Genomic DNA, 13,284 nt, shown 5'->3' with positions numbered 1-13,284 from the left:
TAAAGTTTAAAAATTTAAGCCAGAAAATTTTAAGCTATAATTACAAAACTGTTTTTCTCCTCCAACCTTTATGGCTTAAAATGTTAGCCCGAGATTATTAAATAATGATTTTAGCCTAACTTTTTTTTTTCGGTTACTTTTTTGAAAATTAAATTTATATAGATTATCCTAATTTATTTTTATGAACATTTCAATCTAAAAATATAATTCCGATAAGTAATAAAAAAAATTATACAAATACATAGGTATTTATAAAGTTATAAGTTAAATTTGATTTAAATTATTTTAGACGTCAGATTTAATTTTGGGCCATCAAATCTTCTTTTAACCATTAGATTTGATCTCATTTGATCATAACCGTTAGATTATAAGTAAAAAAACAAAAGAATGTTTGAAATATAATAATTTGGTAGGTCCAGAATAATTTTGGCCAAGCTTAAATCATGGGGGGAATCTAGCCCAAAGATATACTTCCTCTCCAAGGCTTATTTTAGCCCAAGGGTTGGAGGTGGTTTTTTGGGGGGGGGGGGGGGCGTGTTTAAAGCTTATATTTTAAGTTTTATCCCATGAGTTGGAGATGGTCTAAGGGGGAGGGGTTAGACTTAGCCTCACAATGGGTTAGCAATAATGTGGTTTAAATTCGTCTTTGGTGAGAATCGAATCTACGACCTTTCACTTACAAATGAAGAGAAATACTACTAAACTTTAGCACTAAGTAGCAGGCCTCGCCCAATCTTAGATCTGATCTTTATTCGACCTGATTTTAAATGGGCAGGGCTAGACTTAGCATTTTAGGTCATGGGCTAACTCATAGGCCGAGTTTAGTCTTGACCCTTTCCTAGGCCTGATCAGATATGGCCCAATATAATTTAAATACTTTGGAACTTTCTTTAAAATAATTAATTTGTAATACTTATTTATTTCATTTAATTGTTTATATTAACTTAACAGATACCTTAGTTCAAGGGAAGCTATGCTATGAAGTTGATTAAGTATTTTTCATCAAAAATTAGTTTTGGTAGGCTAGTTTCATTAGTTTTCCTTAGTTCAAGGGTAATTGACAATTGATGAAAGTACAAGGTATAGGTTCAATCTTAACTATATTAATGGGAAAAAAAAATCTCAACTATATTACGTTTTTTTTAATTAAATGAAAATGACTAAAGGGCCAAAAATTGGGCCAGTTAGGTGGTTTGCTCGTAATGCCAAAATTTTTAAGCCTATGAGCTGGGCCAGGGCCTTAGGCTATCTCCAATCGAAAGCTGGCCAAAGAGTTCATTTTAGCCCTCTGGTCCTCCAAGAAATTAATATTTTAATGAATAGTGCATGGCCAAATTTTGTTAGCTCGACCGGTTGACCCTTTGGCCATTTTTTGTCCAGTGGAGCTCACGAGCCATTTCGCCTGGCCCTCAGTTAGAGACGATTTTTGGGCTATTTTTAGCCCTCTGGCCAAAGGGTCAACTGGTCGGCCCAAATCAGCCAGCCAGCGGGCTGAAATTCAAATTGCAACTGCTAGCTGCTGACGTCAGCTAGCCATTATTTTTAATTTATTTATTCAATTTTTACAGTTTTTTTTTTATTTTTTTTTTTACAAAATTTGTAAATATCAATTTACTACCCTTAAGTTTCGTGATTGTCAACATTTGGTACATGAAATTTTTTTCTGTCCCAGAGTCATACGTAAAGTGTTAATTTCGGGACAGTCTCATACATCCGTTAGTCAAACTGTTAAGTCTGCCATTAACTGATGATGTGGTGCCTATGTAGACAATGACTGGACGCCACGTGTCATTAAAGGGTCCACGTGGAAATTAAAATTTCAAAAAATAATTAACTAAATATTAAAAAAAATTAAAAAAAACTAAACTAAACTAAAAAACCAAAAAAACCCACCCACAAATCTTCCCCATCGACCGTTCCCCCTCCCCCCACTAGCTGGGATTAAGAACTTGAAGAAGAAGAAGAAGAAGAAGAAGAAGGTTTGGGGGGATAGAGAGAGATTGTTTGGGGGGGGGGGGGGGGAAGGGAGTCCTGACCTTCTGCGTCACCTGCGACCGTGACATCCACTCCACCAGTGTTCACTATCATCCACACCCACGTCTCCCCTATCGCCATGTACATCCCCACCCTTCATTTTTGTCCTCCCACCCATCACTCTATCTCAACCACCGCCTCATGTCCTTCTCACTCACTGAACACCATACCCCTCCAAACCCCCTCCGAACCCGAACCCCATTAGAAAAACAATTTCAGACGTGGGTCCAGAAGCTCAAACCTGGGTTCAGGCGGCTCAAAGTGAACTAGGCCCTGAAAGCCCAATTGGACCTGGATCTCGCAGTCGACATTTTCTGATGAACCGCCCAGCAGCAGAACTACAAGCACAACCACGCCACCTACCTCATCATGATCAAAATCTTGCTCGACGGCAGATGTTACCCCACGCCGAAACCGTAGTTGAAGAGGTAATTGTCGGGCATGTGAAATTAGCGTGCCCCTTTACAATACCATGATTCGATTTTGATGTCGAAGAAAGCTGTTTTTCAATCGTGCTTTAATATTTATAAGAAAATGTTGAATTCTGAGAATTGCAAACCAAATCTTGAAACTTATGCATTGTTACTGAACTCGTTGCTTAGGAGATTTAATAACATGCATGTTTTCTATGTGTACTTGCGCACCGTGCAATCTTTATTGAGGGGATTGAGGGGCTGGGTTTTTGGGGAGCTTGGTGGTAGGGGTAGGTATCAAGGAAGGGGGAAGGGTGTCGGTGGGTGAAGGGTGGAGAGGATGGAGGGGTGTCGGGTTTTGGGAAAGACGATCTGGGTTTTGTCTTTTTTTTTTTTTTTAATTTTTTTTAACTTTTCTTTAAATAGTTATTTTTTTTTAATTTTTAGTTTTCACGTGGACCCCTTAATGACATGTGGTGTCTAGTCATTGTCCACATAGGCGCCGCATCATCAGTTAACAGTTTAACTAACGGATGTACGAGACTGTCCCAAAATTAACAGTTTAGGTTTGACTCTGGGACGAAAAAACTTTATGTACCAAATGTTGAAAACCACGAAACTTGAGGGTAGTAAACTGATATTTACCCTTTTAAAAATTTCGTTAAAATATTAATTTCTTAGAGGGCCAAATTGAGCCCTCTGACCAGCCTTCAGTTGGAGATGGTCTTAGTGGCTTCTTTCTTAAGAGTGAAAGAGTTGCACTAGAACGAGCCATCTCCAACCGAGAGCTCATTTTAGCCCTCTGGTCCTCTAAGATATTAATATTTTAATGAATAGTACAGGGTCATATTTGCCTCCATCTCCAACTGAGGGTCAAAGGGCCATAGGGCTCGTTTTAGCCCTGTCACAAAAAACCGTCTTCAACTAAGGGTCAAACATAATTTATTATTTAAAACCTACAACTTAAATTCAAATCCAACGGCTAAGTGATGTCAGTTAGCCGTTGGATTTGAATTTTTTTTTTTGCTATAAATAGGTGGATATTGGGTTATAATTCACACAACTTTGAATTCAATCTATTTCAATTCAAGTTTGCAATGAATTCCAACTTTGGATCCTCTTCGGATTCCAACTGGGGGTCCTCATCCAATTCTAAATTAGAAGAAAAATGGGTGCAAATGAGACGAGAAGGTGAGGAAATTATAGAAGTTATAGGAAAAAAATAGAATTAAAAAAAAATAGAAGTTATAGGAAGTTATAGAAAATAGAATTTAAAAAAAAATATGAAACAAATTTTGTAAAAATAGAAGTTATAGGAAGTTATAGAAAAAAATAGAAGTTATAGGAAAAAAAAAATTTGTAAATAAAAAAAAAATTCAAAAATAATAGCTAGCTAACGTCTGCTAGTCGTTGTATTTGAAAATTTGGCCTAGCATTCCTATTGGATATAATCGACAGGAAGATACATATTCCTGTTGATTATATCTGACAGGAATACTCACATTTCTGGCCAGCCCAGGGTTGGCTGGTTGGATTGGACTAGTCTTTTGGCCATTTGGCCTTTTTAGATTCCGTGAGTCCCACGAGCCCTCTGGCCTAGCCCTCGGTTGGAGACGGTTTTCAGGGGTTTTTCGACCTTCTGGACCATTTGGTTGGAGATGGTCTTATATATTTGACTTAGGGATGCCTTAACCCATTTATTTTCGAGGCCAAAAAATTTAAGGCGGGGTAGTGCTTGAGCCTTGAACTTTTAGGCCAGACCAATTTACAGGTCTAATTTTGAGCTTTAAAGGATGAATTAGAAAATAAATAGTTTAGGTAAAATAAAAAAAAATTATGGTTTGAAACATCATGCAACACAACGATATCCAAAGCGCTAAAGGACATGACAAATTCCAAAGCTTGAAAGAGCAAGCCTATAAAAGTGAACGAAGAGAAGGCTCACTGGAAAAAACTTCTCTAGAGAGACTACAAAACACAACAAACTGAAGACCACCATATAGCTCAAAAATTTCTAAATTAGGTCACCAGTCAAAAGTGGGAGAAGTTTCGAGCGAACAAAGATGGTTATAATTTGAGATAAATAATGAACCAAAGGAAGGAAAAACTTACCTAGGCAAAAAGGATGATGAGAGACGCACCAAAATCATTTGCCAACGATTCGGTTAGCCCTTGCCTCCTAAAGACTCGTTTGATAGCCATTTGATTCTTAGTTTTTATTTTTCTTTCTTTGTTTCTTCTCCTCCCTCTCACCACCCTTCTTCACCATCTTTTTCCCTACTTACTTTTCTCATATCTTAGCACACAAATATTAAAATGAGGAATTGAAAACGAGTTGGCTATGAAACTATCCCTAACTGATCATTTCACTTTGAGAGAGAGTTATTCTTAAGGAGCTGATTTTCTTGTACCCTTTTAGCCCTTCTCACACTCTTTTTTTATTGGTCATCATATGAAATAAATCAAACAGAAACAAATGATATTGCACATGGGTGTCTAAAAAGTTAGTGTGTGCGACATGCCCAGATCCCTATGTCCGAGGGACATCGAGATGACCACGTGTTGGCCGACACTGTGGGTGACGAAAGCCATTTAATGAATAAATATGCTGAGAACATGTAAAACATGTGTATAAATTTCATTCGAACTACAAGATAATATACTAATATTCAATTGCCAACAATTATAAAGATAATGACAATGCATGACATGTTTAGAGCATACAACTAATTTAGAGTACAAGTGGAAGATAAAATAGAGATGTGTTATTACAATAGAAGTCAAAGCAGAGATGATGGCACGATACCACTAGTAGGGGAAAGCCTCGTAGTGCGGGTCGTAATCCTCGTTCCTATGTCCTGAGGGGACGCAAAACAAACATGAGTAGGCCAAGTTGATATATATATATATATATATATAATATTGGAACAGTTATCAACAACTAACCCCCAAAGTTTTATGAAAACTAATAGCATAATATGTGATAGGTCTTTCCGAAAACCTTAGTATGCCATAAAACATTTCATAAAACATATGTCATATATATTGTGCTAACTAGTGGTATCAGTATTGCCCGAAGGCATATAGAACTCTTCCTTCACAAGTATCAATCGCTCGTAGGCTCTTACAGCACCCAACTCAAAGGTCAATATAAGTATCATCGCTCGAAGGCTCCTACAGCACCCAACCCGAAGGTCAATATAAGTATCATCGCCCGAAGGCAGAACAGTGACCACTAGATACGCACAAAACCATTTAATATACTCTTTCCAAACATAGATGCATATATCTTAAAAGCATCTTCATAGCATATAGGCATTCATCATATATAATATAAAGAAGTGTAAAAACATGTTCATAAGCAGTATATAGTCATCCATCATATATACTATGAAGAACATAATTTCGATAAAATATGGTATTCCAAAATATTCGCAGTAAAGCATGATATATCATAAGTGTAGATCTAATTTACTCATAAAATGTAACCATTAAATCATGCTTTTTATGTATGCATTTCCACTATTAAAACATGCATTTTAGAAGGGGTTCACTCACAGATACTCAATTGTCGTAGAGCCGTACGAAATGGGAATGACGAAATCGCAGCTAATAATTACACTTAAGCACATAAAGCGTACAATTAACAAAACTCTATTCAAAAGATTGAATTTGGGAGAACAGACATCAAAAACAGATCCAAGATGTCAAACTTAGCCTAGGAAGGGTCCCGACCGAAATTCGAAAAAGTCAACGTTGATCGTTGACCAGTCAAAGTTAACAGGTCGGGTCAACGGTTCAATAGGTTGGATCCAAGTTTAAGGTTTTGGGCTTAGAGCTCGGCCCAAGGGAATAGGGTTTTGGGTTTAAGGCCCAGACCAAGGAAATATGGTTTAAGGTTACTGGGTTTTGGGCTTAAAAGTTTAGTGGGTAGAGGGCCCTAGGTTTTGTACAGCCGAGCATGGGCTTGGAGGCCTAGCCCAAGGTTAAAGGGTTTTGGACATAGGGGTAATTGGGTTGGGTTTAGTATTTTAGCGGGCTAAAGGCTCGATGTTGGTCACAGCCCGAAGGGCCTTAGTTCAAAGGGGTTAAGTAGGTTAGGCTAGCTCAACTCAATTCGTGGGTTATCAGACCCAACAAAAGAGAAGCCAAGATTTCAGCCGAACAATTCCCCCGACTCCGATGACGGGTTAAAACTCAACCAAAATTTGTCATTCTAAAGCCAAATTGAAGATAAAATAGTAGGGTTCAAGTCATACCAAGATGAGGTGGAGTTGGCGTTGAAGACGACCGGAAAATAGCTAGTAAGCCACGGGATCTCGCCAGAAATTGGGGACAGTGTTCCTCAGGTATTCCTGCGTCTAATAAAACACCCCAATAAGTTCCAAAACTATCTAATCACTTTTCTTAACTTGATTTAGGGAGATTTAGAGGTGAGTTATACTTACCTTATCGGAAAACTCGCATGCACAGTTCTGAAAAGAGAAAGTGCAATCGGAGATGTGAAGGAGAGCGAAGAGATTTAGGTGATGATGTTGAGATGGTTGGTGTGTAGGTATGTATGTGTGTATGTGAGTTCCACTTTCTGGGCAGTTTTGAGCACTTTGGTGAATTTGGACGAATTTGTATAACAAATTGAATCAAAACACTTATAAACACAAACTAAAACACTTTCTAACTAATTTGGACATTAAAGTAAGGGGGATTGAGTTTTGGACGAAATTAAACTAATTGCACAGATTCTAATTAAAACAGATTGTAAGTATGAATGTGATGGATTGCTAGCTAAGGGGTTCATCTCCACACATGTTACACTTGCATAATAAAAAGATTTCCAATTGCATTTCAATAAACCATAAATTCTCAACACCCCAAGTTAACCGTGATGCACTAATTAACCTTCAAATCTTCCTAACGTTATTGAATTGGATGATTGCATACGACAACCCAAAACATTCCCCACAAGTCCCCTACATGATTGCATAATAGAGATACAAGCAAGAATCATTACGCTCTATGAAAATTATAAGTGTTGACGAGGCATTCGTTACTATGATTGCATGAAACTTATGCCAAGAATTCGTTTAACGCGATTGTTTATAAGCAACCTCCACTACTTGTGAATATAAGTTCGTAACTATTAGGTGAAACTCACTTATATTCTAGCGTCATATTCATGCATGAAAATTAAGTGTGCACTCTCAATAAACATACATAAATAAGTTATCAATCAAATAGTTAAACAAATTGAATCCACAACTTATGAAACGCAATTAGAAGTAATCAAATCAAAATGCAAGCATAAACATATATTTCGAATCCCCCCCTAGCCAAGGGGGGGTTTAGTTCCTCATACGTACAAAACAAAGAGAATTGAAATTAAACATTGGAATCGAGGAAAAGAAACACCTAAACATTCCAACAACTCAAACTTGAATTGTATGAACGTTTAGGCACTCTTCTCCTCCTCTTCGTTGTAGCACAAGGTCTAAGGATAGGTTTGGAGGGATGGGGAGTTATGGATGGTGTAGAATGATGTGTTTAGGATAGGGATGGATGTAGGGGACCTCAAGGCTTCTTTTTGGGCAGAAAAAATGAAGAATGGTGAAGTATGGATGTGTTATAGAGAGGGGATGAATTTCTGGCGTGAATGGTGAATGAATTGTGTATGAATGGGAATGAATCCATTGTGGCTGCAATGGATGCTTATTTATAGGTGAAAAGGAGGGAATATGACAGCTAGGAACTTGGTGGAAATCTGGAATGGTGATGGGAGATGCATGTGGCTGATTTGTGAAGGGAATGCATGTGGATTAAAGTGGAATGACAGCTAGGTTATGATGATGAATGCATGTGCAAAGTTGGTTGAATGATTATGGGTGCATGTGGCTGATTTATATGAAGGGAATGCATGTGGAATGAATGTGTGAATGATGGCAGATTGTGTATGTGAATGATTAGGGTGAATGTGCATGTGCTTTGACAGCTAGGTTGAATAAATTAAAGGGAGTGCATGTGGCTTGGCTGGAATGATTGGAATGCAATCTGAAATGGGATGTGTTGGTGTAATTTCTGGTACAAATGGCCTCCTTACCAAGAAATATGAGAGAGTTAAGACGAGAAAGAGAAAGATATGCAAGAGAAAGTGTGAGAGTTGACTCCTGGGGAAAAAGAGAGAAAAATGAGAGAAAGAAAGAGGGGGTAGGGGTGGTGCCATATGGTAGATAGAGAGAGGAGGAAAATATGGATAGTAGATCCAAATTGGGTATAATAGTTAGGGTGAAAATGCAATCCTATATATTTTTAAGGGAAAATGTAAAATTACATAAGGTTTTGGGGGTAAGGTTTCACAATCTACCCCCCCTTAAAAAAAATTTCGTCCCCGAAATTACAAACTTAACCAAAAAGATAAGGGTACTGGCTCTTCATCAAATCCTTCGTTTCCCATGTCACTTCCTCGACTGAATGGTTTCTCCAAAACATTTTTACCAACGAGATGACTTTATTCCTCAAGGTTTTATCCTGTCAGTCGACGATAATCACTGGTTCCTCGACGTAGCTCGCATCCTGATTCACTTTCAGTGGTTATGGCTGAATAACATAAGAGGGATCCGACACATACTTTCGAAGCATGGAAACATGAAAAACGTTGTGAATTTGTGTGAACTGTGGTGGTAGCTCTAACCTATAGGCAACTGCACCAATCCTCTCCGTAATCTGGTAAAGGCCAACATATCGAGGACTCAACTTTCCTCGTTTACCAAATCGAACCACACCCTTCTAGGGCGACAACTTCAAGAAGACAAAGTCATCGATCTTATATTCTCGGTCCCTAGAATGACGATCTGCAATGCTCTTCTGTCGATCTTGAGCATCCTTTAGATTTCTCTTAATTAGTTGGATGTTAGTATTAGTAATGTCCACAATCTTTGGCCCTACTAACACCCATTCACCGACTTCTGTCCAACACAACGGTGTTCAACACGTTTTCCCATATAATGCCTCAAACGGTGCCATACTGATACTAGAATGATAGTTGTTGTTGTAGGAAAACTCAACCAACGGCAAATAACTATCCTAGTTACCCTTCCATTGGAGAATAGACACTCTTAACATGTCCTCCAAGGTTTGAATCGTCCGCTCAGACTAACCATCGGTCTGCGGGTGATAAACAGTGTTATACAACAACTAAGTATCCATGGCATCATTAAAAGCTCTCCAAAACTTGAAGGTGAACCTTGGATCTCTGTCCGACACTATAGTAACGGGTACACCATAAAGCTTGACAATATTATCAATGAATAATTTTGCCAACTTCTCTAATAAGCAGGTTTGTTGAACATGTGGGAAATGAGCAATTTTGGTGAGTCGGTTTACAATCACCCAACTGACATCAAATCTCGACTGCGTTATCGGCAAACTATACACGAAATCCATGGTGATGTCTTCCCACTTCCATGCTGGTGTCGGGAGATTTTGCATTAGCCTTTCAGGTCTTTGTCTCTCTGCCTTTACCTGCTGGCAAATAATGCATATCCTTACATAATCCGCCACATCCCATTTCATCCCAGCCCATTAATGGAATGGACAAATAGTGTGATACAGTTTAGTGCTCCTTGGATGCATGGTATACGCTGAAATGTGAGCCTCATCAAGGATTTCTTTCTTCATCGATTTGTTGTCATTAGGCACAAACAACCTATTTCCCATCACCAAGGTTCCATCTTTCAAGATTTTCAAATTTTGTATCGACCCATCCTGTACCTGCTTCTTTAAGTCTGCACACTATGGATCAAGCTCCTGAGCTTCCCTAACCATATCCACCAAAATAGGTTTAACTTGGAAGTGTGCTGACAAGGCTCCCTGTGGATCTGGTGTCATGGTAACGCTAGTTTCTCGAAGAGAAAATAGCAGTGGCATATGAATAGCTCGAAATGAGGCAAGTTGTACATGAGATCTCCTGCTAAGTGCATTTGCTACTACATTAGCGTGTCTATGATGATATTCGATAGTGCAGTCATAATCACTAATGAGCTCCATCCATCTTCTCTGCCTTAAATTCAGTTTCTTCTGAGTAAAGACATGTTTCAGGCTCTTGTGATCAGTGAAGATGCGGCACTTCTCGCCGTACAAGTAATGTCACCAGATCTTTATACCAAAGACTATTGCCCCGAGCTCCAGATCATGAGTGTAGTTTCTCTCATGATTTTTGAGTTATCTGGAAGCATATGCGATGACTTTCCCATGTTGTATCAGAACACAGCCCAATCCTAACAATGATGCATTAGTGTAAATCTCGAACTCACCATCATCGTCCAGAAGAGCAAGGACGAAAACCTAAATAAAACGCAGCTTAAGCTTCTAGAAACTTCGTTCACAATCATCATCCCACTCGAATTTAACCCCCTTCCGAGTCATCTTAGTAAGAGGCAGGGTGATTGCTGAGAAATCCCACACAAAGTATTGATAATAGCCTGCCAGACCTAGAAAACTCCTCATTTCTATAACATTCCTCGATTACTTCCATGTAAACATTGCCGAAACCTTCTGAGGGTCCACACTAATTCCCTCAGCAGAGACCACATGTTTGAGGAAACTGATCTGGTTTAGCCAAAATTGACATTTACTGAACTTGGCATACAACTGATGATTTCTTAACCTCTCCAACACCAACCTCAAATGTTTCTGGTGCTCGACGTTACTTTTGGAATAGATTAGGATGTCATCAATGAACACAATCATAAACCAATCTAGATACTGTTTGAAAACTCTCTTCATCAAATCCATGAATGTTGCAGGTGCATTTGTTAACCCAAAAAACATGACACGGAACTCACAGTGTCCATATCTAATGCGGAAGACAGTCTTCGGCACATCTTCTTCCCAAATCAGTAGCTGGTGATAACCCAAACGAAGGTCGATCTTAGAAAACACCTAAGCACCTTTCAGCTGGTGAAACAGATCATTAATCTGAGGCAAAGGATAACGATTCTTCACCATCACCTGATTTAGTTACCGATAGTCGATGCAAAGTCTCATCGACCCATCATTCTTTATGACAAACAAGACGGGAATGCCCCAGAGAGACATATTGGGCTAGATGTAGCCCTTATCCACAAGCTCCTGAAGTTGAGTCTTCAGTTCTCTTAACTCTACTAGTGTCATTCGGTATGGTGCTAGGGAGATAAGGTTTGTACCTAGAAATAAATCAATAGTAAATTTGATTTCCCTTGTCGGTGGTAACCCTGGCAAATCCTCAGGAAACACATCAGTGAATTTATTCACCATTGGCACATCTTCAGGACACAAAAAAGGTTCATCCCTCGTGACTACGTGGGCTAAGAATCCCACACATCATTTCTGCATTGACTAAGTTGCCTGAATAGCATAAATGATATTATTAGGAAGGATTCGTCACTCACCCTAAAACGTGATCGATGATCGTCTAGGCCGACTGAATGTCATAAATTTACCCTACAACCAACATAAGCATGATGCCTGGATAGCCAATCCATTCCCAAGATGACATCGAACTCTATAAGTTTGAAAGGAATTAAATTAGTCTCCATGAGTTCCCCTTCAACTATGACCAGGCAATCCCTATACTTCCACCGTGTAAAAAAAAAAATCTCCAGCTGGCATTTGTATAAGCATATCAAAACTGAGCGGTTAAGGTTGCGAGTTTAAAACCCCAGCAAATGATAGAGATACAAACGAATAAGTGGCACCCAGAGCAATCAAAACTCTAGCCCAATTATCACACACAAGTAACGTACCCATAATTGTTGAGATATAAATCCTTCCTAATGCTAGAACATATTTAGTACAATGGCACAAGCAAGGGTGTCGAATCCACAGGGACTAATTGGACCTATGCAATTACTTGTTTTGCAAGAACTCTACGAAATGAATCAAACTAATCAACTTAGGCAGATTAAGAAATGAATCAAACTAATCAAAATAGGCAGATTAAGAAATGAATCAAACTAATCAAAATAGGCAGATTTGTTGTTGTAACTTGAAAGTATAAGAAAATGAAGTAAACACAAATAAATGAATCAACAATTAATACAATAAGATGGTTCTAATGGAAATGAAGCTAGGGATTCGGTTTCACCATTGCTCAACTAAGTCCATGTTTGTTAAGTTAGTTTGTACTCATTCATCTACCTATTTCTTGAGTTTGTTTCACTTGGATATGATCAACCATATGATGTGTGGATTTGATCAAATGTCTCTAATCATGAACCTAATTGTGATGTGCAACTTTGATTCATAATCAAGAGTATGTAATGCACAAGAAACTTTCATAAAACCAAAGGGAATAACTCGGCAGGATGTTTGCTAAACATTCCCTTCATTCATTCACATATCTACCAAGATTATGCATGATGTGTGTTTTAATCTTGGCTACACAACTTTGTGATTAATTCAAATGATGATCAAACATTAAAATCAACACACTAAGTCACCATTAAATCAGAGAATGAAACAAGAAATAGATGGACAAACTGAGCATTCTAACTTAATTACATGGCAAACTTTGCAAGGTTACATCGAATCCCTAGAGGAAGATTAGTTACACTTCATGTTTACAAAGGTTTGACAAAAAAAATAAATAACATGAGTGAACATAGAATTAAGAAGAAGAAACCCTTGAAGCAAAACTGATGTTGAATTCCTTGAAGAGTGGCCTTCGGACTTGATTCTCCAAGTGTGATGCATATGAACTAAATTGGTTATGGTTGAATGGTTTCTGCCCTTGGGACAGAAATGGACAGAAAATGAAGTGAAATGGGAGAGGTTATGCGTGTGTAATGGACTGAATGAAGAAGAA

At 38.3% G+C, this 13,284-nt stretch overlaps 1 pseudogene; it reads left to right on the top strand.

Moving 5' to 3' along the window:
* Window positions 1-1,770: 1,770 nt before the first annotated feature.
* LOC108867134 lies at window positions 1,771-2,946 on the top strand (annotated as a pseudogene).
* The last annotated feature ends 10,338 nt before the right edge of the window (window positions 2,947-13,284 follow it).

The sequence above is a fragment of a genome, unplaced genomic scaffold, assembly GCF_019419815.1.
Source record: "Pyrus x bretschneideri cultivar Hongxiangsu unplaced genomic scaffold, Pyrus_bretschneideri_v1 Contig24, whole genome shotgun sequence".
NCBI lineage: Eukaryota > Viridiplantae > Streptophyta > Magnoliopsida > Rosales > Rosaceae > Pyrus > Pyrus x bretschneideri.
This window is presented reverse-complemented; position numbering and strand designations above follow the sequence as displayed.